Source organism: Pogoniulus pusillus, chromosome 17, assembly GCF_015220805.1.
Source record: "Pogoniulus pusillus isolate bPogPus1 chromosome 17, bPogPus1.pri, whole genome shotgun sequence".
Lineage (NCBI taxonomy): Eukaryota > Metazoa > Chordata > Aves > Piciformes > Lybiidae > Pogoniulus > Pogoniulus pusillus.
Window position 1 is genome coordinate 19953011 of NC_087280.1, and position 25455 is coordinate 19978465.

The 25455-nt window shown below is 43.2% G+C and overlaps 2 long non-coding RNA genes across 2 annotated transcripts in view; one reads left to right on the forward strand and one right to left on the reverse strand.

Annotated features, from left to right (window-relative positions):
• The window catches only part of LOC135183156 (uncharacterized), a 207463-nt gene that overhangs the window by 111505 nt on the left and 70503 nt on the right, over window positions 1–25455 (reverse strand). The window lies entirely within an intron of this gene.
• Window positions 21152–25455, forward strand: part of LOC135182720 (uncharacterized) — a 42980-nt gene continuing 38676 nt past the window's right edge. Inside the window, exon 1 of the long non-coding RNA XR_010305284.1 lies at window positions 21152–21253. This is a non-coding gene — a long non-coding RNA (uncharacterized LOC135182720). The remainder of the gene's footprint in view (window positions 21254–25455) is intronic.

Sequence of the window (25455 nt, forward strand, 5' to 3'; positions counted from 1 at the left end):
TCACAGCAAATATTGCTCCCCTCTGTCATAAAATACAGATTAATTGGTTACTTGTTCTTCAGTCTCCAGTCTACTGCAATGTGTGCTGACATCAGTGGAAGGAATTCCATAACCTTCCCCAGAAATGTGTGTGGTTTATCTTTGTTTCTATCTGACACTTAAATCCCAGGGCACAGCTGGGGGTTGGGCCAAGTTGTGATGTGCAGACTCATCATAGGATGGATGAGAGTTCCTGCTGCAAAGTGCACACCAAAAGCAGGGAGGATATTTGTGTCTCCCCTTCAATAAAAAGTGAAGAGGCTCATGGAGATCTCAGCATTGGTACAAAATCCTTTGTGTAAGAGACAAGCAGCACGTTTGTTATTAGTATAGATGATATAAACTGAAAAATTCAGAGCTGGACCCAAAATTTTGTCTGAGTATTTGGATCTGCAGTCTTAACCCAGATGGATCCCTGAAGAGGAGTTGTTGCTGCCATTCATTATGTACGGTACAATACAAATTAGATCTTTCCTAGAACATCGCTTTTCTTATCACAGAATGGTTTGGTAGGGACCTCCAATGGTCATCCAGTCCAAGCCTCTCTGCAGTCAGCAGGGACATCCTCAAGTAGATCAGGCTGCCCAGAGCTCTTTTGAACCTCACTTTGAGTATCTCCAGGGGTGGGGCCCCAACCACCTCCCTGGATGACCTGTTCCAGTGTTCATAGTAAAGAACCTCTTCTTAACATCCAATCTAAATCTGCTCTTTTCTACTTTGAAACCATTGCCCCTCATCCTATCACTACAGGCCTTTGTGAACAGTCTCTCTCCATCCTTCTTTTCCATCAGCATTCCTTTAACACTTCAACTCTGAGTGCACAGCCTCACCTGTGGATCTCCCATGCAGCGGCATTTCAGATGGCATGTTCTGTGTTAGGCAGATGGAGCATCACTGGTGGTATAATTTGTCCTATAGACCCAGTACACTGCAGAGCACTCAGTGCTTGGAATTTCATTTGGATTCTTTTCTCTTTTCTTTCCAACCATCTATGTAAACTTCTAGAAACCGGTCTGGTTTTAGGGGCTGATTTCCTTGCTGTGGATTAAAGAATCCATTTGCGAGTCACTCTTCAGGCACTTCAGAAGAGTAGATTTCAGACCTGAAAGAATGTATTGTAAACAGAATAATGTGCTTTCAAAATTAGCTCATGTACCAAATTATGTATTTACTTAATACACCTTAATGGCTTTTGAAGAAGCCATTAGGCTCTATTGCGTAAATAGTACGTATACCAAAATATGTATTTAACCTAGATAGGGCAGGTTCCCATTGTTGGTTTTCCTTCCTTCTTTACAAAGGTTTATCTTCATGGCCTTTTTAAAGTCTATTATTCTTGAAAAAGTTATCCTCCAGGAGATTGTTGAGGGCAGGGAGGAGAAAGGGGGGGTTCTAGGAGGAGTAGCTATCAGAGTGGCTAATAAGGCTTTTTCAGATTTTTGGAGAGGCAAAGGGATAAATTCAAACATTTTGGAGCAAAACAATTCTCTTAAAGGGAAGAATCCTGCAGGGTTTGGTGTCCTGATCCTAACTTGGGGAACAGGAGAGAATTGTTGCCTCAGACAACTTTGTTTTCACATTTGTCTTACTAAGTATTACCCTGGAACTCTATGTGTGTAGAAGTGGGAGAGATTTCTCTGCTCCCACCACCACCAGGGTGCAAGATCTGTTGATGTTGGAGGCACCTTGCCATGGTGGGACCCCCCAGAGGGATTCCAGCACCCCTCACTCCTTAGGGTGATGACAAAGTCTGATACTACCAGCCTGGTATGTCAAAGAGACCTTAAATTGTGCTAGAGTTTCAGGCAAAGAAGCTAAGCTTTCTATTTGGCTCTTAGAATCATAGAATCAACCAGGTTGGAAGAGACCTCCAAGATCATCCAGACCAACCTATCATCCAGTCAACTAGACCATGGCACTAAGTGCCTCAGCCAGGCTTTACTTGAACACCTCCAGGGACGGTGACTCCACCTCCCTGGGCAGCCCATTCCAATGCCATTCACTCTCTCTGCCAACAACTTCCTCCTAACATCCAGCCTAGACCTCCCCCAGCACAACTTGAGACTGTGTCCCCTTGTTCTGTTGCTGGTTGCCTGGCAGAAGAGACCAACCCCCACCTGGCTACAACCTCCTTTCAGGTAGTTGTAGACAGCAATGAGGTCTGTCCTGAGCCTCCTCTTCTCCAAGCTAAACGACCCCAGCTCTTCATTTGTATATAGATGTGGAGAACTGGGATAATGATCCTTGACAGTGACTTTGTTAGGATCCCTTGATTGGAATGAAAATAACTGTAAGAATATCAAGTAGGTGAGAGCTACTAAACTGGTTGGGACCAGTGGGGAACCACTGGGAAAATAAGCACAAACAAGCTAAATCTGCTGTGTTTCACTGTTTAACTGCTACCTCCTGTAACTGGCACAGCAAGTAAACTAATGTTGCAGGTGTACTCACAGCTAGCTCATAATGGGGGAAAAAAAAAATCTATAAATAACTGCTCAGTTACAGCAAATGCCAAAAAATTACAGTCCATGTTATTTGCAGGTGATTCCACCAATCCTAGCCACGTTCATCAGTTTGGAAATTATAACAAGCCCATATCAAAACTCCAGAGAAAGATGCTATCTTATTCAGAAAATTCCATAAGAGCTAGGAACAAAGTGCTAAAAATAGAAGTGTTGTGTGAACCTTTGTAACTCTGGCATATAGTCATGAGGTGCAGAGTGAGAGGGAGTGGAAGGCATTCCCAGCTATGGGCAGTAAAGAAAGGACTGTCAGTAGACATAGAAAGGATGAGCAGTGTAAGGGGAGAAGGAAAGTTTATTAGAACTCTTAACTTTCTGGATGTTCACTTTTGTCTCTTTGCAAACGCAAACTATTAGGATAGCTGGAGGTGGGGAGGTTCAGACTGGACATGAGGAGGAAGTTGTTCAGCATGAGAGTGGTGGGAGCCTGGAATGGGTTGCCCAGGGAGGTGTTTAAGGCCAGGCTGGATGAGGCTGTGGCCAGCCTGATTTAAGGTAGGGTGTCCCTGGGTATGGCAGGGGGGGTTGGAACTAGATGATCCTTGTGGTTCCTTCCAACCCTGACTCATTCTATGATTCTAAGTTTTAATGGAACTTGCTATATGGGCTTACGTGGTGTTGTGGGCTCTGGAAATTGCCTGTCTATATTCATGTCTATTATACAAAGACTTCTGCAAACAGTCTGTGCAAACTCCTCAAGCTGGTTCACCTGGGTCAACTTGTGGGATGGAAGTGGGTAAAAAGACTTATTGGTCTGCTTTAAAAACTAGTCAACTACAAGTACAATCAGCAGCACAAAAATGAATTCAGCATAATGAATCTCTGACATGAATTGCTGTTTTGTTTAAAAAACCCAAATCTTTTAGGCAATCCTTGTATTTATGGGACTCAGGCAAGCATCTCCAGCTAAACGGGGTTTGGATATAGCTGATATGGCCCTGACTTGATTTCTACACAGAAATCAAATTAATTCTGAATTTAAATTAGGAAGAATAAGAAAATAACAGTATTCATGAAGGACTGGACTATTTCTAGTAGCTAAATAATGGTGCAGGTTGTTATCATTAACGTGAATGTACATATCAACAGAGAAGTCTACCAGGAACGATTCTGGTGCGAATGCATTCCAGCAATGTTATCAACTGCGACCCAAAAATGCAATTGGAGCTGTATTGTTCTTTTCCATTGACTTTTTGTTGACCACAGGAAAAACTGGTTTTAAAGTGCAACACAGGAACACAGTCTAAAGGAGTGAAAAACTTGCAGAGCCAGTTTGAGCTACAAGGGTGTGCTGGCTTGTGACCCAGACGTGACGGTGGTTTTAAAAGCAATTTGAAACAAAGAAGTTCTGTTGTGGCTTTTCTTTTTTTCCTCTCCCTTTCTCTTTTTTTACCTCTCTATGGTTTTCATATTCCCTCTAGGAAATCATGCTCTGTCTCCTCTACTTCTGTCCCTCAGTAGGAAGTCATGCTCTGTCTCCTCCACTTCTGTCCCACAGACCTTCATCCTGTCTCTTTTCTCACGTGTGCCCTGCTTTTCCCTCTTGTACCAATGATCTTTGTACTTTGTGGCTTCCCATGACCATTCCATCCCTTTCTAGATACCTTGGTGTATTTTTCCCATTTCCTTTATTCTTACTCTGCTTAATAAAAGTATTTAATTCCCCCCCGATGAACAATTGACGTTAGCAAATCATTAGGGACGTCGTGCCAAATTGCATAGTTTTGGGTCACAGGCTGGAAAATTGCCCTATAGAATATGAATTTTATATCTTTACAATGCTTCTTGATTTATGATTGCCATCCTGAGAGAGTTTTAGATATATTTCTGGATAATATAGGAGCTCTAAATAAAACATTGAAAGATTTTCTTTGGAAATCAAAAGGGGAAAAAAAAAAGTATTTCTTGAAGTTACTTGCAAAAGATTTACCAGAACTACAACCTCATTGCTGTCTACAACTACCTAAAGGGAGGTTTTAGCCAGGTGGGGGTTGGTCTCTTCTCCCAGACAACCAGCAACAGAACAAGGGGACACAGACTCAAGTTGTGCTGGGGAAATATAGTCTGGATGTTAGGAGGAAGTTGTTCCCAGAGAGAGTGATTGGCATTGGAATGAGCTGCCCAGGGAGGTGGTGGAGTCACTGTCCCTGGAGGTGTTCAAGAGAAGCCTGGATGAGGCACTTAGTGCCATGGTCTAGTTGACTGGCTAGGTCTGGGCGCTAGGTTGGACTGGATGATCTTGGAGGTCTCTTCCAACCTGGTTGATTCTGTGGTTCTGTCGTTATTGTTCCTGAAAAATTCATAAAGATGTGGTGAAGTGCTTAATAGAAAGTATTAATCCAGCTCTGATTTCAACAGATGTCTGAAGAATGGAGGAAAAAAAAAACCACAACCCTCCCACTCTGTAACAAAACATCAGTCTGCTTCCAGACTTCCCAGGCTAAAGGATTTTTATGGTGGTCAGTGATGTATGTATTTTTATTCCATGCTTTTCTAAATGTTACTTATATTTCTCAAGAGGCTTCTTTCCCCCTTATGCAGTTTGCTGCTGCCCTCTCTGTATGGGCTGACTTTTGCACTGGGGACACCTGTTATGGAACCCTGCTCTGCTTAAGGAAACTGGGTGGAAAAAAAATACAATGAAACATTTGGATCCATCTGGTTAGATGTGGGAACATTATGATCATCTGGACATCTGCACAAGATGGTAACCACCATCAATCAGTTTGGTGTATAGGAGATTTCTCCTACTCTAGCTCTTTCTAGAGTTTTTGGTTGCCTAATGATGTACTCCAGCTCTGTCTTTCTGTCCCTGTTCTCCACCACCATCAGTGAGGATTTTCCTCTCCTTTAACAACAGCAACCCCTCAGTTCTCACTGTACTCTCCTCAAATAACATCTTTCCATAGGGGATGTGCAAATCCTGCTGGTTTACATCACATTGCCGTTGCAGCCATAGGCTTGTGCCTGCACCTGTTCCCTAGAAAGAGAGAAATGTTTCCTTGTGCATGTGCTTGCAGCATGTGGTGTCATCCATTCTAGTCTCCTAGCCTCTCCCAGACACTTGCATTCTGCCTGCTGTGCTGGCTGCAGGACTTGATCCAAACCTGCCTATATCTTGGCAGTTGGCATGGAAAGAAAATGGAATTGTGCAAGCTGGGAGACAAGAGGCAACCACCTTACTCTCGATGACTACCTGAAAGAAGTCTGTAGGGAGGTGGGAGTTGGTCTCTCGTCCCACATGACAAGCAATAGGAGAATTAAAAATGGCCTCAGGTTGCTCTAGAGGAAGTTTAGGTTGGATAATTGGAAAAAAAAAATCTTCCTATGAAGGGTTGCAAAGGCCTGGAACGGGCTGGCTGGGGAAGTGGTGGAGTCACTATCCCTGGAGGCATTGAAAATACATGTAGCTATGGTGCTGAGGAATATGGTTTAGTGGTGGACTTGGCAGTGCTGTGTTAATGGTTGGACTTGTTGATCTTAAAGGTCTCTTCCAACCAAAATAATTCTATGATTCCACAAGGAGGGAGGCTGAGAAGTGCACAGTGGCTTTGCCTCCTCCTCCATGTTGATGCTGCTTTTAAGCAGAACACAGCTTGATGTGAAAATAACCCCTTAGGAAAGAGACTGGGCTGTCTTTGTGGTCACTGGGTTTGAAAAAAAACATTGCTTTAGGCTCTATTTTGTGGCCAAATCATCTTTAAAAGTATACATAAAGCATCTCGTGGTGGGGTGAAGGGAGGTGCCAAAGCCTTGCTGTGGTCAGTGCATTACATTCCATGACTTCTGGATCATGCTTGGAATCTCTCTTAGTGCTACTCTGCATCCTTGAAGCTTCGTGTGTCCTTATACTCATAGATTGGTAGGAGCTGGAAGTGACCTCTAGAGACCACTGAGTCCAATCCCCCTGCCAAAGGAAGGTCACTTTATGGCAAGCCTATGCAGGAATGCATCCAGTCAGGTTTTGAAAGTGTCTGGAGGAGACTACAGAACCTCTCAGAGCAGCTGGTTCCAGTGCTCCAGGACCCTCAAAGTAAAGAACTGGTTCCTGCTGTTGATGGGGCTTCCTTTACCCCAGTTTGCACCCACTGCCCGTTGTCCAGTCACAGGGCACCACTGAAAAGAGACCATCCTCTTCTTCTTGACACCCACCCTTCAGATAATTGTAAACATTAATCAGATTCACTCTCAGCCTTTTTCTTCTCCAGACTAACTAGCTCCAGGTATTTCAGCCTTTTCTCATCAGACAGATGCTCCAGGCTCTTAATCATCCTCATAGTCCCCACTTGGGTAGGGTGACCTGATCTAGGGTAGGGTGTCCCAATCTAAGGTAGAGTGTCCCAGATCATGGAAGAGGGGTTGGAACTATATGATCCTTGTGGTCCCTTCCAACCCCAACTGATTCTATAATTGGACTCTGTTTAGCATTTTACTACCTCTCTTGAACTGGGGGACACAGAACTGGATACAATACTCCAGATATGGTCTCATCAAGGCAGAGTAGATGGAAAGGAGAACCATCCTTAATTTTCTGGCTACCCTCTTCTTAATGCAACCATATCTGGCCCAGAAGCACATGCTGAAATTCCTGAGCATGTGTGCAAAGTTAAGTACTTAAATGCTTTGCTGAATAGGAATCGACTGAACATGTGCTTAAGTATCCTGCTGAATTATGGCATTAATCATTTTTACAGCTGACAAAATCAGTGCCCCAGAAAAATATTCTCCAATTAGGAGGAGTGGGATTATTTCTTTCATTTGTGTGAAGTCAGTGTGCTCCCAGTTGTACTGAATGTGCTCTGCTTGCTGTGCGATTAGAAATAATTTTCCATAAGATTTCATATTGCTCAAGAGAAAACTTGAGAGGTTTTGGAGTTGATCTGGTCCCTGGATTTGGGTTTATATTAAGAAAACGTTGTAAGAAAAGATGTAATGGGCCAAAAATATGCTCTTGTTTTTTTTCATTGATTTCACCTAAGGGCAGAACTCGGGCCAGTGTGTACGCTCATTAATCCTCTCTTGTGGGAGCTACTTCTTTCCATATCTGATTTTAATTTGTTTGTAGACACTGAGTGTAGTTTTTCATATGCTCCTTTTTTCTTCCTTATTTCCTTCACAGTCTTTTCATAATAAAGTTCAAAACCAGAGGGGGGGAGGGGGAGAAGCCAAAACAAAACCCTGACCCAACAAACCAACCCCTTCTGTAAAAGCAGCCAGTTAAAGAGATAATAATGGTAATTTTTCTGCTCTGCTAATGATGATAATATTGATGTTTATCAATAACAAATAGCATGCAAGTGCCTGGGTGAATAGAGTATTTTGCACAGTGGGGTTTTATATCTGCTGTGTAGTAAGGGCGGTTAGCAGGCAGGAGAGGGAAGCTGAGCAAAGAATTGCCTCACAGCAGAGTGCCCGGTAACAGAAGAGGGGAAATTTAGTCCAACCCAAGAGCAGAAATAATCTCTGCAGCAAAAGAAGCTGCAGAATCTGTAATCTCAGTATTCAGCCCCACAAAGACCAGGCATCTTGGGGCTTGGCTAAGTGAGCTCTCACTGGAAGCAGTGTGGGGCTCACTCTGACTAATTTGGGAGTGGAGATGTCCGAGGGAAACCTGCTGATTGTCGGAGTTAAGCCCAAACAGCTTGGATGCTTCCAACAGGCTTTTCAGGCTGCTATGCGATGCCTTTGGTGTTCAGCATGTTTTATTTTATTAAGTCTGCAAAAGGGACTTTGAGAGGTGTTATCTTCAGGAGATAAATTTACAGCTGCTTTGCCTCCTATATTATGTTTACATTTCGAGCCTGTGTGTCTGAATATTACCTGTTAGTAAAGCTGGCTCTGTAATTATTGATTTTGTGGCTTATGATCGTTCACTAGACAAGGGGCAGAGAGAAGGAAGGGTGATCACAAAACAACCAGCTATTCTAAGACCTTCAAAGGTGACTCACATAGAAGCACACGGCCCAAATACTCTGTCAGAGCAAAGTACTGTACCTATGCAGACATCCCCTGAGCTTGTTTATTGAGGCCAATTTAGGATGTGACCTGACCTTTGAGTTTCATTGCAGCAAATGACTTGAGGCATAACTAAGAAACATTTACAAGGTGTGCCAAGCTCACTTTCAAAGCCCCTGGATGGAATAGGGACCTGGTTGTGAACTGACCGTAGGAACATATCTGGGTGCTAAAACCAGGCATGAGGCTCAGGGGTGACCTCATTGCTGTCTACAAATCCCTGAAGGAGGCTTTAGGCAGGTGGGGGTTGGTCTCTGCTGCCAGGCAACCAGCAACAGAACAAGGGGACATCTAGGCTGGATGTTAGGAGGAAGTTCTTCACAGAGAGAGTGATTTGCCATTGGAATGGGCTGCCCAGGGAGGTGATGGAGTTGCTGTCCCTGGAGGTGTTGAAGCAAAGCCTGTATGAGGCACTTAGTGCCATGGTCTGGTTGATTGGACAGGGCTGGGTGCTAGGTTGGACTGGACAATCTTGGAGGTCTCTTCCAGCCTGGTTGATTCTGTGATAGCTGGAGAGGTCTTGAGTGCTTGCTCTTTGCATCTCCCATGGATCTGATGTGGAGTACGACCCCAAAACCGATCTGAATATAGACAAGTTCAGAAGTCTCCCTCCCTGGATGCCACACACATCCTGCTTTAATCACAGGACCACAGTTTGTTATGTTTGTATTTACCACCAGTTCCAAAGGAGACAATATTACCTTCTTAAAGAAAACAATAAAGCAGTAAACAAACAATAAACCAAACACTCCAGATGTCTTCCCTATGTTAGATAACACAACACCAAAGGACAGCTGCACACACACACCTTTTTCTATTTATTATTTTAGTGTCAGCCACAAAAAACTTTCTGAGTGTCCACACTAGGCAGACCTCACCTCTTTGAATCACAGCCATGTCTGTATTTTATTTTCCTAGGCCTTTGCTAGAGAACACAAAAAAGCTTTTAGTTTGCTTTAGTTTTTCCTTGAATCCTCAACATGTGCGTTCCCGTCCCGGTGTGTGTTTCGCTTGACATGTTTCATGTTACAGAGACTGTGTGAGAGACTTTGAGAGGTGTTATCTTTGATAGAGGAATTTATGGCCATTTTCCTATCTACCGTATGTTTACATTTGGAATCTGTGTTGAACATTTGTTATACTCACTTGTTGTGTCTTGTCTTAAATTAGATCATAAACATTTCGAGGCAGGGACCATGTCTTCCTGTACGTTGCTTGTTTATTTAGGTCCCAGTGTTATGGATGTGGAACTGACTGGGGGGGTGGTGGTGGTGGTGGTGTGTGATTGTAGTAATAATACTGCTGGGAATTCTTTTGCCCTGATAAAGAAATGTGCAACTCCTGTTATCAGAGCATATCAGCGAGCTGGGTGCTTAAAAGAGTTTGTGGAATAGTAATGATCTTTGCTAATGCTTTGAACTTTGGTGCTAAGAAAAGAGACGAGAGTTAAATTTTGATTTAGGGAAGGTCCTGGCAAAACCATTCCCAAAATCGCCGATATCCAAATATTACTCCTAGACTTGCATGTGCAAGTAACAAAGGTTTTGAACAATTACCCCTAATTGCCCTCTTCTAATATTCTGGTGAACTGAAAAATCTTCGTTATAAGAACGCACGACTTGTAAATGAAAGGGATGAAAGCTCATGAAAGGACAGAGGCAGGCCATACGTCATCCCACACCTAGGCACAACGGGATGCATTAAGGAAGCATTTATGGAGAAGCATTCCATCAAGTCAAGGTGTCAGAGGACATATGGTCTCTTTCACCATTAACTCAGTGAATTTCCATACCTTTCCAGTGGTCTGTATTAATCTCGCTTGGTGACGGTCAGCTTCGTTTGATATCGGTCAGGCTTTGCCCTGAAAGTGCTCAGTATGCACATGGAGAATTCATGAAAGTAAACAACTAAAACTCACCTCTTTGAGCTTGCTTTTTTTTTTTTTTTGGGGGGGGGGGGGTGGGGGAGAGAAAGTAAGAAACAAAACAAATTGGGTCCAACAGAAAGATTGCCAGAAAGCAAGAGAGAAATTAAGAACTATAGGTATGAATACTGGATGAGGCACTTAGTGCTGTGGTCTAGTCGACTGGCTAGGGCTGGGGGATAGGTTGGACTGGATGATCTTGGACGTCTCTTCCAACCTGGTTGATTCTGTGATTCTATGATTCTGTCAGTATGGATCATAGAATCAACCAGGTTGGAAAAGATCTCCAAGATTATCCAGTCCAACCTATCACCCAGCCCTGTCCAATCAACTAGACCATGGCACTAAATGCCTCATCCAGGCTTTTCTTGAACACCTCCAGGGACAGCAACTCCACCACCTCCCTGAGCAGCCCATTCCAATGGCAGAACTTGCCACCTGTCTAGAAGAAGTTGTTGGTATCTGTCTTTGAAATACAGTGTAGCATATTGGTGCCAATTTGTTTGGCATGTAAAGGTGTGGCCACCCATCTTGGTCATTAGTAGTGATCCCAAAGGTAACACTTGGCATACTGATAATTGCTAATAAATTGCACGTGTGAGGATGCTTGGGATGAATATTCACCTTAGGAGGTGGCAGAGCCAGGAGATAATGGTGACAAAGTCTTGCTTTTAACACCTCTAAAACTATATATGCTTCCACCTTTGTCTCCTCAACTGGATTTAGGGACCTGGGAGAGTCTTTCTCCTTTTTTGGGATTTTTCTGCACTTCTTTTTTTTGCATAATGCCTAACTTTAGCTGGAAGAACTTATGCTAATTCTAACCTCAAATCTAAATTTCCCTGCCTGTGAATCTCTTGTCTTCTCAGAAGATACCACATAAGCACTTTCCTCCCCAAAATGATGCTGAAAAAGAAGTCTGTACACATATTGATCAGACTAACTAGAAGTTGTTGTTAATTACTATTATTAAGATAGATTCTGAGGCTTTTTTATTTGGGCACTTCTTCAGCTAAGCAATGATTACAGCCCCAAATCTCTGCAAATTCCATAAGGAAAAAAAATGTAATGACATTGTGTTTTTCTTACAAATAATTGAAATAATACCAAAGATTCCAAGAAACCCTAATGCCGAGGGGGAGGGGTGGGGGGGAGAGGAGAGGAAAAGAATTTGTGAAAGTGCTAGGTGGGAATAAGAAAGCTTTTAAGACAATCATTATAATAATACCATCATAATAATGCCTTTATCTTGAGGGGAAAAAAAATAGAAAGAAGAAATATCATCAGCCAAGCAAACACCACTGAACCTGGGACTAAAACAATCTCTGGATTTTCAATTGTCATAAAGCACTGGTGTTTTCTGAGGGAAAAGGAGAAAGAAAAGAGATAACAAAAATCTGTGTCTTGTTTTTATTGTGACATCTTGCTTTTCATATTGGCTTTCTCCTGTCTGAGGCTCTTTGCCCAGGCACCTTAAACACTTGGATTGAACAAAATATTGCTGTGTTCAGTACTTTAAATTCAGGGATCCTTTCATGCATGCTTAGAAGCACTAATGTAGTACAGTAGGAAAGCTCCCTGTGTACACCTATTCCTTTACGTTTACCAAGAGGAGAAAATATTGGCATAGAATCATAGAATCAATGAGGTTGGAAAAGACCTCCAAGACCATCCACTCCAACCCACCACCCTGCACTATCCAATCAACCAGACCATGGCACCAAGTACACCATCCAGTCCCCTCTTAGCCCTCCAGTATAGTCTGTGTAGGTAGAGGCAGTGCTTTTAATCCATGCAAAATCTCTAAAACACTTGCACAAATAATGTTGTTGTGCCCTGTACATTTTATCTGATGCACACAGGGCATTAAAAATCCTAGTGGACAGGAATTTGACAGGAAAAGTAAAATGAATCATAGAATCAACCAGGTTGGAAGAGACCTCCAAGATCATACACTCCAACCTAGCACCCAGACCTAGACAACCAGACCATGGTACTAAGTGCCTCATCCAGTCTGCTCTTGAACACCTCCAGGGACGGTGACTCCACCACCTCCCTGGGCAGCCCATTCCAATGGCAATCACTCTCTCTGGCAACAACTTCCTCCTAACATCCAGCCTAGACCTCCCCCGGCACAACTTGAGACTGTGTCCCCTTGTTCTGTTGCTCCTTGCCTGGGAGTGTAAAGCCTTTGCTTAGCCTAGTTACTAATGACTCCTTGTCCAGTACTGTAGAATATATACATTAAGAAAATCAAGCTATTTGGGAAAAATTCTCCATCCTAAAAACCAGGCTTATGACTGAATCAGGAATTGCCAGTAATTTCTCCTCTGGGATGCTTGTTTTTCAAATTGCCTTTTGGGAGGCTTTTATGACTGCATCCACATCAGTGCTGTGATTCAGAGCAGTGATGCAGCTGAGAAGCAAATCCCCCAGACTGTCCCATTTACTGTGCAGTGCTTCAATTCACAGAGTGGTTTTGCAGTGCATAAGTTGGATTCTGTTTGGAGAAAACTAAACTGAAGGCTTTGATCCAGATGTGTGCCCAAGTGTTCTCCAACTCCTACTACAGGAAAAAGAGGCCAAACCAGTGACTAGACCTCCAGAAAGCTTGGAATAACACTCTGAGATATTTTAGCTCAGTCATCATGGTGAAATCAAGTTTAAAATAAGTCCTTTTTCTGTACTTCCCTTAGAATCATAGAATCAACCAGGTTGGAAGAGACCTCCAAGATCATACACTCCAACCTAGCACTTAGCCCTAGCCAATCAACTAGACCATGGCACTAAGTGCCTCATCCAGTCCCCTCCTGAACACATCCAAGGATGGTGACTCCACCGCCTCCCTGGGCAGCCCATTCCAATGCCAATCACTCTCTATGGCAAGAACTTCTTCCTAACATCCAGCCTTTACTTCCCCTGGCACAACTTGAGACTGTGTCCCCTTGTTCTGTTGCTGGTTGTCTGGGAGAAGAGACCAACCCCCACCTGGCTACAACCTCTCTTCAGGTAGTTGTAGACAGCAATGAGGTCACCCCTGGACCTCCTGTTCTCTAGGCTAAACAACTCCAGCTCCCTCAGCCTCTCCCAAGCACCAATAGCTCCAACCTATTGATCTACTCCTGTGGCCAAAAGTGCCTTGAGAAAGTAGAAGGTATTCTAGATTTTACAAATGTTTTCTGTGTTATGTTAGTTGATTTTCACTTCTCTGTTACTTGGAAATAGTGCAAATAGTCTTAAATGAATTTTAAACCATCTGAGCTTGTGCTTTGTTTTTTTTTTTCGTTCCAAACTTTAAGATCAACCCAGGTTGTTCCCCGCCCCCCCAAAAGATCATACTACACTGTGAATCCAATTGGGGGAATTTGGGGATTTTTTTTCTTTCTCATCTTCATTAGAATGACAGTGGGCACCAAAATGTGAGCATCATACCTTGTATCATCAAGTATGAGCAACTTAGGATATTTCTACATGTCGGTAGAACATATTTGTTTTACAGGTTATTTAAATTGTGATTTTCAGTTTCCATACTAATCTCTTTTGTATGCTTTCCCTTATGTGCTTGGCCTCATTAACCCATCCAGTTGACCTGCATCATTCTCCTGTTGACAAAAATGGGCATTATGAACCTTAAAATGTCATAAACACCTCTAAAACGTGACCCTACTTGCATGCAATGGGGAAGATTTGACAGCATTACACCAGTCATCTGATAAGCTCGGGTCAAAAGTCTCCCAATTGCTTGCCTTTTGTTTGGGTGTCAAAGAGGCAAAAAGCTTTTCATGTTTTTAATAAGCAAATTAATGAAATACTTACAGTACATTGCATACATTAACTCTTATGTAGCTGGTTTTCTACTGGGGCCAGCTTCCCAAGAGCCAGAGGCTGTAAATGCAGTCCCAGTGAGCCAGTTTGAAGCTAGCTAAGAATGTTTTGGTGACAAGGATTAGATCACAGGCTGCGAAAGAGAAACAGTGGTGATGTCTACTGCACTCATAGGCTTGCTGAGATGTATAAGAGCAAGAGTGTAAACATAGATAAGGTATTTGCACTTCAGGCACTGCCTGAGCTCTGGGCATTTTCTCTCTAACCTCACCCTCCATCTCTCTGATTAATCCACTATGCTTCCTAACCCCCCTGCCCGACTCTCCATTCTTCCTTGGGCAAAAGGCAACATCTGGGGTAAGGTAGAGAGGGGTGGGAGAAGGTGGAAGGGTGGTTGGGAGCTCCTCCTGGGAACTCAGGTTTCTGGGAGGGCTGTTGTGTTTCTGTGTTACTTTTTAACTTGAATATCTCTGTATATAACTGTATATACTGTAAATATCTGCTTGGATATTATGCTAGTTGTAAATACAAGCTTCATTCAAATTTCCAGAGCTGGCTGAGTCTAGTCTGGGTGATTTCCAAAGTGTGGGGGGGCAGGGAACACCCAAACCATCACATCCAGGTTTCCAGGAAACAGGAGGACAGTATATTTAGAATCAGTCAGGATGGGAAGGGACCACAAGAATCATCTTGTTCCAACCCCCTTGCCATGCCCAGGGACACCCTACCCTAGATCAGGCTGGCCACAGCCTCATCCAGCCTGGCCTTAAACACCTCCAGGCATGGGGCCTCAACCACCTCCCTGGGCAACCCATTCCAGCCTCTCACCATTCTCATGCTCAACAACTTCCTCCTCATGTCCAGTCTGAACCTATCTATCTCCAGCTTTGCTCCATTCCCCCTAGTTCTGTTACTACCTCATAGCCTAAAAAGTCCCTCCCCAGCTTTTTTGTAGGCCCCCTTCAGATACTGGAAGACCACAAGAAGATCACCTGGAAGCCTCCTCTTCTGAAGGCTGCACAGCCCCAACTTTTTCAAGTCTGTCCTCATAGCAGAGCTGCAGCAGCCTCTGAGCATCCTCGTGACCCTTCTCTGGACACGCTCCAGCACCTCCACACCCTTCTTGTGATGGGGCTCCAGAACTGGATGAAGCAGATTTCAATAATCCTTTCCTGCACGTAGTTAAGATTGCCTTTCCCCACCTCCCTTTTCACTTTGGCTTACTTTCTAGAGGCACAATAACCCTTGCCAGCTAAGCCAGATGTAGCATTTCAACCAAAAAAATGCACCAGATACATGTTCCAAGTTTGCCAATGGCTATGCATGAGGCTGGAATGTCAGAGCAGGAGTGGCAGATTAGGAAGATTGTGTTCATGTTACCCAAAGCAGGAGAGCCCAGAAAATGCCTCTGAAATGCCACTCTTTCAGCCACTTCCTCTTCATAGATGTAACATGTTCTTTAGGTAACGTTTTTTGTACTCCCCACAACCAAAACGTTGTTTACATTTTCAAGAGGTTAACTACTTAGCTCTCATCTGAATGCTCTGCTGGAGTTTAGAGAGTCTGATCTTTCTGTTTCTTAATAAAGAGGAAATAATCATAGAATCATAGAATGCGTTAGGTTGGAAGGGACCTCAAAGTTCATCCAGTTCCACCCCCTGGCCAGAGGCAGGGGCAGCTCCTGCTAGAACAGGTTGCTCAAGACTTCATCCAGCCTGGCCTTGAACATCTCCAGGGAGGGAGCAGCCACAACCTCCCTGTCCAGCCTGTGCCAGTGTCTCACCACCCTCCCTGTAAAGAACTTCTTCCTAACATCTAGTTTAAGTCTCCTCTCTGCCAGTTTAAACCCATTGCCCCTTGTCCTGTCATCACAAGACCTTGTAAATAGTTCCTCCCCAGCCCTCCTGTAGGCCCTCTTCAGATACTGAAGGCTACTACAAGGTCTCCTCAAAGCCTTCTCTTCTCCAAGCCCCTTCTCATAGCCTGTCCTCATAGCAGAGCTGCTGCAGCCCTCTGAGCATTTTTGTGGCCCTCCTCTGGACTTGTTCCAGCAGAGATTTTTGCTTACCTAACATGATACTAAGGCAATGGCAAGTTGTCTTTACAGTGTCTCCTGCTTTCCTCTCTTCCTCAGATAAATCTATAATCTCTTAATTTTTCCAAGGAAAAATTAATTTCATGTAAGATTGGCACTAGCAGTGCACCTGTGGCTGGGAATTATCATCTATTAATTACTCATCTGTGGGGTCGGATGACCCAGTATAACTGTGTGATAGAAGCTAAGCTCTATCTTGTCTGCCCTGAGTGACTGCTGGCTTTTCTAGCTTGCCTTTTATACTAATTCAAACCATAAAGTGGTGTCTACTATCTAACACTTCCCATTTTTCATCCTCCACCACAAATGCATGCTGCAGATATGGGTGAGCACCTTCAAATGGGTGAGCACCTTCAAATGGGTGAGCACCTTCGTGCTCCCTTTGCTGGTAAGGGAAACTGAGGACAAGGAGCTAAGTGAAAAGCCAGAGAAATGTGCCTCATGCTGGGTTCTTTAGCAGTGGGACTTTCATTGACTTCCACACAAGACACAGAAAGCTGAACTTCTGTCTCCTAAGGCAATTCACAGTCTTCATGTTAGCAGAGCATCAGTGGATGTCACATTTACTAGACGCCTTTCTCAGTCAGGTTGTGTTTGAATGGATGACCAAACCCTTGTCATTTCAGGTATATGTTTTTGCATGACTGGAAATGCTTCTTGGATAGTCTCTGGTGCTTTAATTCTAGGATCAAATAGTTGCATGCTATAACTGTAGTTCAAGATGTGTTTTACTGAAATCCATTGGATGCTGTGAATTTCTGTGAGGTAGTTTGCTGGAAGTAATCAAAGCTACTGAAACAAATTGACTTCTCAGAACCTGTGGCCAGGGTAGAAAATCAGCTCTTCTATTAAGCACACTACTGACAAGAAGAAAAGGACTAAGTCAATAGAATATTAAAGGGGAAGGAGAAACATGCTCTTATTTTCATGTAACTGAAAGTCTGCAAGTGTTTTTAAGTGATGCTCATCATCTCATTTCATACAGGCTTCACTCCTGACATTGAAACCAGCAGTCACAGACTGTTCCTCTTGCATACTTACATAACTGGTGCTTGGAGCATTAAGCATACAGTAAAACATCACAAAATGACAAAAGAACTGTAGAACACTGACTAGAATAAGCTCTTCCTGCAATGAGCCATACAATCCAAGCCAAACTGAAGCCTGCATTTTGGGAAGCATCTTCCTTTAGCCCAGGTCAGTCTAAAGTGCTTCATTTTCTGATGTTCCTTCTACAGCTGCACGCACAAACATTCCACAATTTACTATTGAACAGATATCTAAGTTGCATAAAAGATACAAGAAATACAATCATGAGATGATTTTAATCCCTTTTGCACTGGTTGGGCTGCTTTCATTCTAAAATGAAATAAAAAAGGCAGGGAATACTGCCTTATTAACAAAAGCCATTAAAGTAATCTAAACATCACATTAAGCTTTGCTTGCGCAGCAGTAGACACAATAAGAAACACACATTACAGTCATTTAGATGCAAGATAATTTACTATTTTTAAGATCTCCTGGCATCCTGGCTCCAAATTCTTTTGCTCTTTGCTGTTTCTGACTATTTTGCCCCTCCTCTAGCTCTGGAAAACCTTCCTCAGAGTACAGGTCAATTCACTCCATCAACCTGGGTGCTCATGTCAGTAGAGATCTCACAAGGGTTTATCCTAAGCCTGGTTTGTTCAATATTCACTAACCTCTAGGACATGCAAGAGAGCATGCCCTTATCAAGTTTGCAGATGGCACTGAGCTGCCAGATTGTGAGCAGGTTTGGAATTTAAAACAATTCCATTAAACTGGAGAAGTGGCCTGTGATTCAATAAAGACAACTTGAAAGCATAGCAATAAAAAGGGGTAAAATCAAAGTTATTATTGGTGTCCTGTAAAAGGGAATCACCTCTGGACCACAGACTGACCATAAATCAACAGCTTGATGCTGTTGCATCCTGAGATGCAGTGGGAGTGTGCCATGTGTTCTGCTACCTCTGATGAGATTTTGGCTGCAGTTTTGAGTCCAGCATTAGACACCATGATTCAAGAGGCAGACAAATCAGAGAGAATCCAGAGGACAGCAACCAGAATGATGGGAGGCTTAGAAAAAGTGACCTATGAGGAAAGGTTGAAAGAACTCAGTTTGTTTAGTCTAGAAAAGAGAAGACTGAGGAGGTACATGATAACAGACTTCAAATATTTAAATGGTTGTTATAAAGAGGAAGGGGATCAATTATTCATGCCCACTCAGAATTGGACAAGAAATTAGGAATGGCTTTAATTTGCAAGAGGAGGATTCCAGTTAGAAAGCTTCCTGAGTGCACTGGAGCACATTAGCAGTTTCCACAGCCTTCCTGGGTATTAAAGGTTTATAGGAATGGGTTGAACAAACTTTGTAAGGGATGGTTTAGATCTGCTTCTGCCTCAAAGCAGTGCTTAGGACAAACAACTTCTTAAAGTCTCTACTGGCCTTATTCCTATAGTGTGTAATATTGATTTGTAATGTACACATCCCTGTGTAATTAGACAAGTGCTAAATTATTATCTGGAAGCATACTCATTCTTTACTTACCTCCCCAGGCATGTGATGTAGCGATAGTGAAGAAATAACCTGGACTCTGCTATTTGCTAATGGAGAATTGCTCAAGAGTTTTAACAAAAAAATCCTCTAAAGGCAAGAGTGGAAAATCAGAACTCATGCCTGACTTCATCTGACAGCTGCTACAGCCCTTGTAAAGGGATTAACAACCTGGACATAAAACAAAGGTTATTGCCAGTCATTAAGGTGTGATATCGCTCAGCACAATTAGGACATGTCACAAGCCTTCATGGAGCTAGGGCTGACTGGAGAATTACAGAGAAAATGGTGGCTTACCAATCCCTGTGAAGAAGTGGAGGCTAAGCAGGGCTTGGAAACATCCCAAGAGGAGCTAGAGGAGTGCTGATGTTGGGGAAAGCAACATTCACGTAGCATTAAAATGGTGCTTCCCAAAAACCATTGCACAGAATCCATACATCCATACGATGTATCTGTATCTATGTCTGTATCTATGCCTGACCTCGTGGGATCTTTCAAGTCTGCAAAATATGTCTGTCTGCTGTAGGACAGTGATCAATAAGAAAAGCTGAGTCCTGACCCTGGCAGAGCTTCTGACTCTGAACATTTCAAGTGACACCTCCCAGCCTAGAAAAAAAGATCTGCTCCTCTGTTGAATAAAGAGATGCTCTGGTAGCTTGATTCTGCAAATCACAATTTAGCAGCTTTCACTCTTCACACAAAGAGACAAAATGGTGATTATGCTACATGATAGGTATAAAGAAATAAAAGCATTGTACTATTATTGGTTATTTTTCACAGCAATGTAGAGGCAAGCCCATGTGTTTCAATTATAAAAGAGAGAGTTAGCCCATAATATGCTAAGCTCTTTCTATTAGTTGATTAATTTTTCACTTAAATTCTTAAAAAGTCATTATTTCATCACATTTAAGCTTTCATTTCTGCTGCCTTCTTTTGTAGTGCTTTTCTTAATTACCTGCAGTAATTTGCATCAGCAAGAAACTAAGAATGCTTTGCATGTCTTTAGTGTCTTCCCCTCCTCTTTAGCTATTGATGTAGCTATACAGAGAGAGTTCAGCATTGTAGCATCTGGCATCTCAAACCATTATTATAAACATGAATTAAATAAGCCTCTCAGCACTTCTGACAGGTGATGAGAGCTTCTGACTTTTGATGGATGTTCCTGACTTCTGATGTGAGATCTGGTGCCCATTCTGCAGGTAGAGGAGCTAAGGGTACATATGAATTGTGAGGTTTACAGATATTGCCTGGCTTCCAGGCTCCAGGTGCATGACCTGACCACATCCCAAATCTGTGCTGGGGCAAAACCCAGGCTTTTTATTCTGAGGATTTTGGTTTCCTTAGGAAGGAGACCTGAGTGCTCAGACAGGGAGGGGTGGTTTGGTGTTGAGTCAGACCTGTGGGTTGTACTGCAAAGTGTTATCCCCGCAGTCTAGACACCACCAAGACAAGTTAATGGAGTTGAAGTAGGCTCGTGGTGATCCTCTATTAAAGGTGGGAGCAGAGTACAAAAAATTCTTGGCTTCCTTGTCTTGCACTTCCTCCCATTATTTAACCATTGAGATGACCACACTGGTTTTGCATGGCTAACACATCCAAGGCAAACAAGAGTCTTTCCCCCTATTTTTGTCAGCTTTGAGGTGTTTTATTTTCAGGGGTCTTACAACGGCAAAAGTGCAATTCAAATAAAACCACAGCAGTGACTACACAGTGCAATAGTCTCATAGAATCATAGAATCATAGAATCAACCAGGTTGGAAGAGACCTCCAAGATCATCCAGTCCAACCTAGCACCCAGCCCTGTCCCATCAACTAGATCATGGCACAAAGTGCCTCACCCAGGCTTTATTTGAATACTTCCTCTTTCAACACAGAGGATATTTTGTCAGTCACTGCATTGCCCCCTTCAGCAGATAAATTAAATGATGTGCTTTAGCCAGCATTATTTGTTCAAATACATATCTTCATTGTGCTATTTGATCTGGGCATAATGTAATCACCTTTGATGACAGATATTGCTATCATCTGTTGTGCTTGTAATTAATTAATCACCATTTAATTCATTTCCTATTGTAACCCATCAGATGTGTTGCCACCAGGTGATGCCGTTTGCTATTAGCTGGCTATTGGAGTCTCCTCCCACCCCAGGTGTGGCCACTTTGCCCTCCCTGCCCACTCCCCTTTATATTCTGCCCCAGAAGGGCCAGAAGCCCCAAGTTAGGCCCATTGTGGGCCAAGGGATCCTCCGCCTGGCATCCCTGGTGAGTCTCCATGGTGTGCACCGGGTGAATTGGTGGAGGATTTCAAAGGCCGGGGGGCCTCGTTGGCCCCCCGGCTGTTAGGGTTAGGCTCAGCAACCATTGCAACGTTCAACATCATCCACTGGTGCTGGGTGTGTGTCCTTGCTGGAGCTGATTTCTTTTGCAGGGTATTTTAGCTGTTTGAGGCTCTTGCCTTGGGCTCTGAGCTGACTGCAAAAATGGTGGTGGAGAATTGCTCATAGAATCATGGAATCAACCAGGTTGGAAGAGAGAGTCTTCAAGTTCATCCAGTCTCGCCTCATTTTGGAGCACAGCTTGGAAAATGTGGCTACAACCTAAACCAGTAAAGTACAGCAGACTCTCTCTAGCTCCTGGAAGAAAAGGCCACAGGTAATAGAGCTTTTTCCAAGTCCATCTTTAACCTGTGCAGAAGAAGCAAACTGAAGAAGACTTTCGAAACTACAACATTTCACTGCTAGCAGCTGTGCAGTCCTGCTTTACAAAGTCCAGCATGTTTTAGCAATTAAATTCCATTTTCTTCTGAATTAAATGTCAGTCTGTGGGGGTTGGTCCCTTCTCCCAGACAGCCAGCAACAGAACCAGGGGACACAGTCTCAAGTTATGCCAGGGGAAGTATACCCTGGATGTTAGTAAGAAGTTCTTCACAGAGAGGGTGATTTGCCCTTGGAATGTGCTGCCCAGGGAGGTGGTGGAGTCACCATCCCTGGAGGTGTTCAAGAAAAGCCTGGATGAGGCACTTAGTGCCATGGTTTAGTTGAGTGGCTAGGGCTGGGTGCTAGGTTGGAGTGTATGATCTTGAAGGTCTCTTCCAACCTGGTTGATTCTACAATAGTCGTGGGGCACTGCACCACTTCAGTCAAAACACAAGGGGCTCACCTCTTAAATTAATTCCCTCGCTAGTAACAGCCATTCTTTCTCTCACCTCACACTTGCCTTTCCACACTCACTGTTAATTGCCACCCCCCCCCCCCCTTTTTTTTTTTTTTTTAACCATTATCATATTTTAGTACTGGACTATTGATTTGATAAGTCTGTGAATGGTCAGATAAGATCTGGTGAAATCAAAGAGCATCATTTCACTGGCCACTTCAGAAGTGCTGGATTAGCTCTGTTGGCTACAATTTAAGAGCAGACCCTATCCAGAAAACCACTTTAACACGTGATAACAGTTAAGCCTGTGCTTAAGTGCTTTTCTGAACCAGGGCCCATATAAGGAACTACTCCTAGCAAATGTTTCCAGCTACTCCAAATAGTGTCCAACTTCTCCAGATATTAGATTCCCTCCAAAATATAGAAGCAGAACTCCTTTCCATACTGAAAATCCTCCCTGAATTCTCCCCTTCAGCCAATTGTTTGGGGGATTTGTTCTGTTATTGATACAAAGACTGACTCAAGTTGCAAACGAAAAAATGTGTTTATGCAAATATTAAGTGCCTGAAAACTACACCCCAGCTGTTTAGTTCTTGGATGAAAGTCTTGGCTTGTTGTATAAGATGCATCAGCATCTAGGAGACTTGGAAAACATATTTTGTTCCGTGGTTGTTTCAGTAGAAATGCACTCTCTAAACCCTCATCTTCCAGACCAAATGCAGAGTGGTATGAAAAGCTTCTTGGCAACGTGTGTTGCTTGTCAAAAGACATCTAGACTGAGATAGTGACAATGAGGAACAAAAGTTTTATCATAACTTCTGCCTTAATATTTTGGTTGGTGTCCTAATTGCTGGAAAACTGTGACCAGAGTGAGAGGGTTCAATATGCACGTAAGAGGTGGTCATCGAGTGCAACAAGTGGAACAAGATGGATTTAGTTCATATGTAAACACTAGAGATAAGAAAAAGGAGGCTTCTACGTTGCTTTTTGTCTTTTTGTTATGTTAACTTCAGACCATGCATCATCTCTAATGAGCTTGATAAAGCATAGCAAGGAAAATGTGGCATAATTCATCATGATTTCCATTTCAAAAGTGACAGCCAACTTCAGGAAAATAGTCCATTCTGCAACAAAAGAGAACCAGCAAACGATAATGGAAACACAGTCCTCAAGTGAAAGCTTACAGTCCCCTCAGAGCCTACTCCCATTATGGGAAGGTGGGCTTAATTTTGTTAGCAGTGCCCAAAGATCCTCTCTGGTTCATCTTGTAAATAAAATATTTGATTTTTTTCTATGTCATCCACCTCAGAAAAACACCAACCCAACATTTTATGGAGTCATAAGAGCTGCTATCTAGAGAAAAGCAGGATCAGTGTTTGGAAAGTGTTGGAAAATACGTTAGATTTAACTCTTTCCCATTAAAAAGCTGTGGACCAGGCTGCAGTGGAAGGTATAAATAAAGTGCTTTCAGGAGAAGGGAGGTTATTCTGCCTTTGTACTCGGAACTGGTCAGGACACACCTTGAGTGCTGTGTCCAGTTCTGGGATCCTCAATTCAAGAGAGGTGTTGAGATACTGGAACATGTCCAGGGAAGGGTGATGGAGCTGATGAGAAGCTTGGAACGCAAACCATATGAGGAGAGACTGAGGGAGCTGAGGGTGTGCAGCCTGCAGAAGAGCAGGCTCAGGGCAGACCTCATTGTTGCCTACAACTACCTGAAGGGAGGCTGTAGCCCGGTGGGGTTGGTCCCTTCTGCAGACAACCAGCAACAGAACAAGGGGACACAGTCTCAAGTTGTGCCGGGGAGGTCTAGGCTGGATGTTAGGAGGAAGTTTTTGGCAGAGAGAGTGATTGGCATTGGAATGGGCTGCCCATGGAGATGGTGGAGTCTCTGTCCCTGGAAGTGTTCAAGAAAAGCCTGGATGAGGCACTTAGTGGTCTAGTTGATTGTCTAGGGCTGGGTGCTAGGTTGGGCTGGATGATCTTGAGGTCTCTTCCAACCTGGTAGTTTCTATGGTTCTATGAATTAAGGAGCAATTTGTATGTTTTTGGGAGCTCCTGAAGAATTTGTACTTCTTTGCATGAATATCCAAACATTTTATTTTTTTTATGGTGGCTGCAATCCTCTTTTAGAAATCAGTCAATATTTTTTCCAGTACACCTGAGTGCCTTAGATATCACAGCCTTCAACATTTACATAGCTTACCTTTAATCTTGAGTCTTTGAAATAACTTAGTTTTGTAAGAGGGGTAAGGATTGGGTTGGAAAAGAAAGTGGTAGTTTCTGAGATGAGGCAAAGGAGAGGTGGAGGGTGCCAGAGCTCAGCACCTTGACTGCTTATCTTCCTCCATCTGAACTGGTGTCCTAAAGGCAGTGCAGATTTGTCCAGTGGTGTCAGAATTGCTAAATATGATTCTATGATTTAAGCTTGAGGAGGAGAGATTTAGACTGGATATCAGGAAGACATTGTTCACAGTGAGAGTGGTGAGACACTGACACAGGTTGCCCAGGGAGGCCATGATAGCTTTGTATGTGTTCAAGAACATGTTGGATTAGGCCTTGAGCAACCTAGTCTAGTGGAAGGTGCCCATGTCCCTGGCAGAGAAGTTGGAACTAGATGATCTTTAAGGTCTCCTCTCTCCTAAACCATTCTGTGAATCCAGGACAAATCTATTCCATGGCCAGAGCAGAGCATGCTTGCCATGCAAGAGATGCAAGGCAGAAGATCAGTCAGCAGCCTGTCCAGGATGGTCTCCTGGGGCTGAGCTGTTGTATCCCAAACTGGAGCTGAAATTTGCCAAGGACCTGGGAGATGTTGCCACTCAAAAAGGCAGGCTGCTGCTTTTCTGTGGCACCATCTGCTAGGCGTCTGAGAAGTCACACCCCACCTTAACTGGGCTCACAGGTCAGATTTGTGTCTTCTGTGCACGAAACACGAGCAATTCTGGTCTCTGATGGTACCTCTGCTGAAGACAGTGCAGGCATCTATTTCCTGAGCCTACTTTAAAATACCCAATTAAAATTAAGTGTTTGGAAAACAGTAGTTGTTTTTTTTTTACTAGCTGATTGATGAACTTGGGTGCCATTACAAACAAAACAAGAAAAAAGAAGAACCAGCAACAACTGGTGTCAAAATGAATTTATGGGAGCCTTCTAACAAAAAAATTACCTCCAAAATTATACTCAGGCTTATTCTTATGTAGTAGTTAATTAACATGTGTAACTCGCTGCCACAAAATACAGTATCTTTGAGGCATGAGTTTAGTGGGATTAAAGGGATTTATTAAACACTTATATGGATAATGAGACCA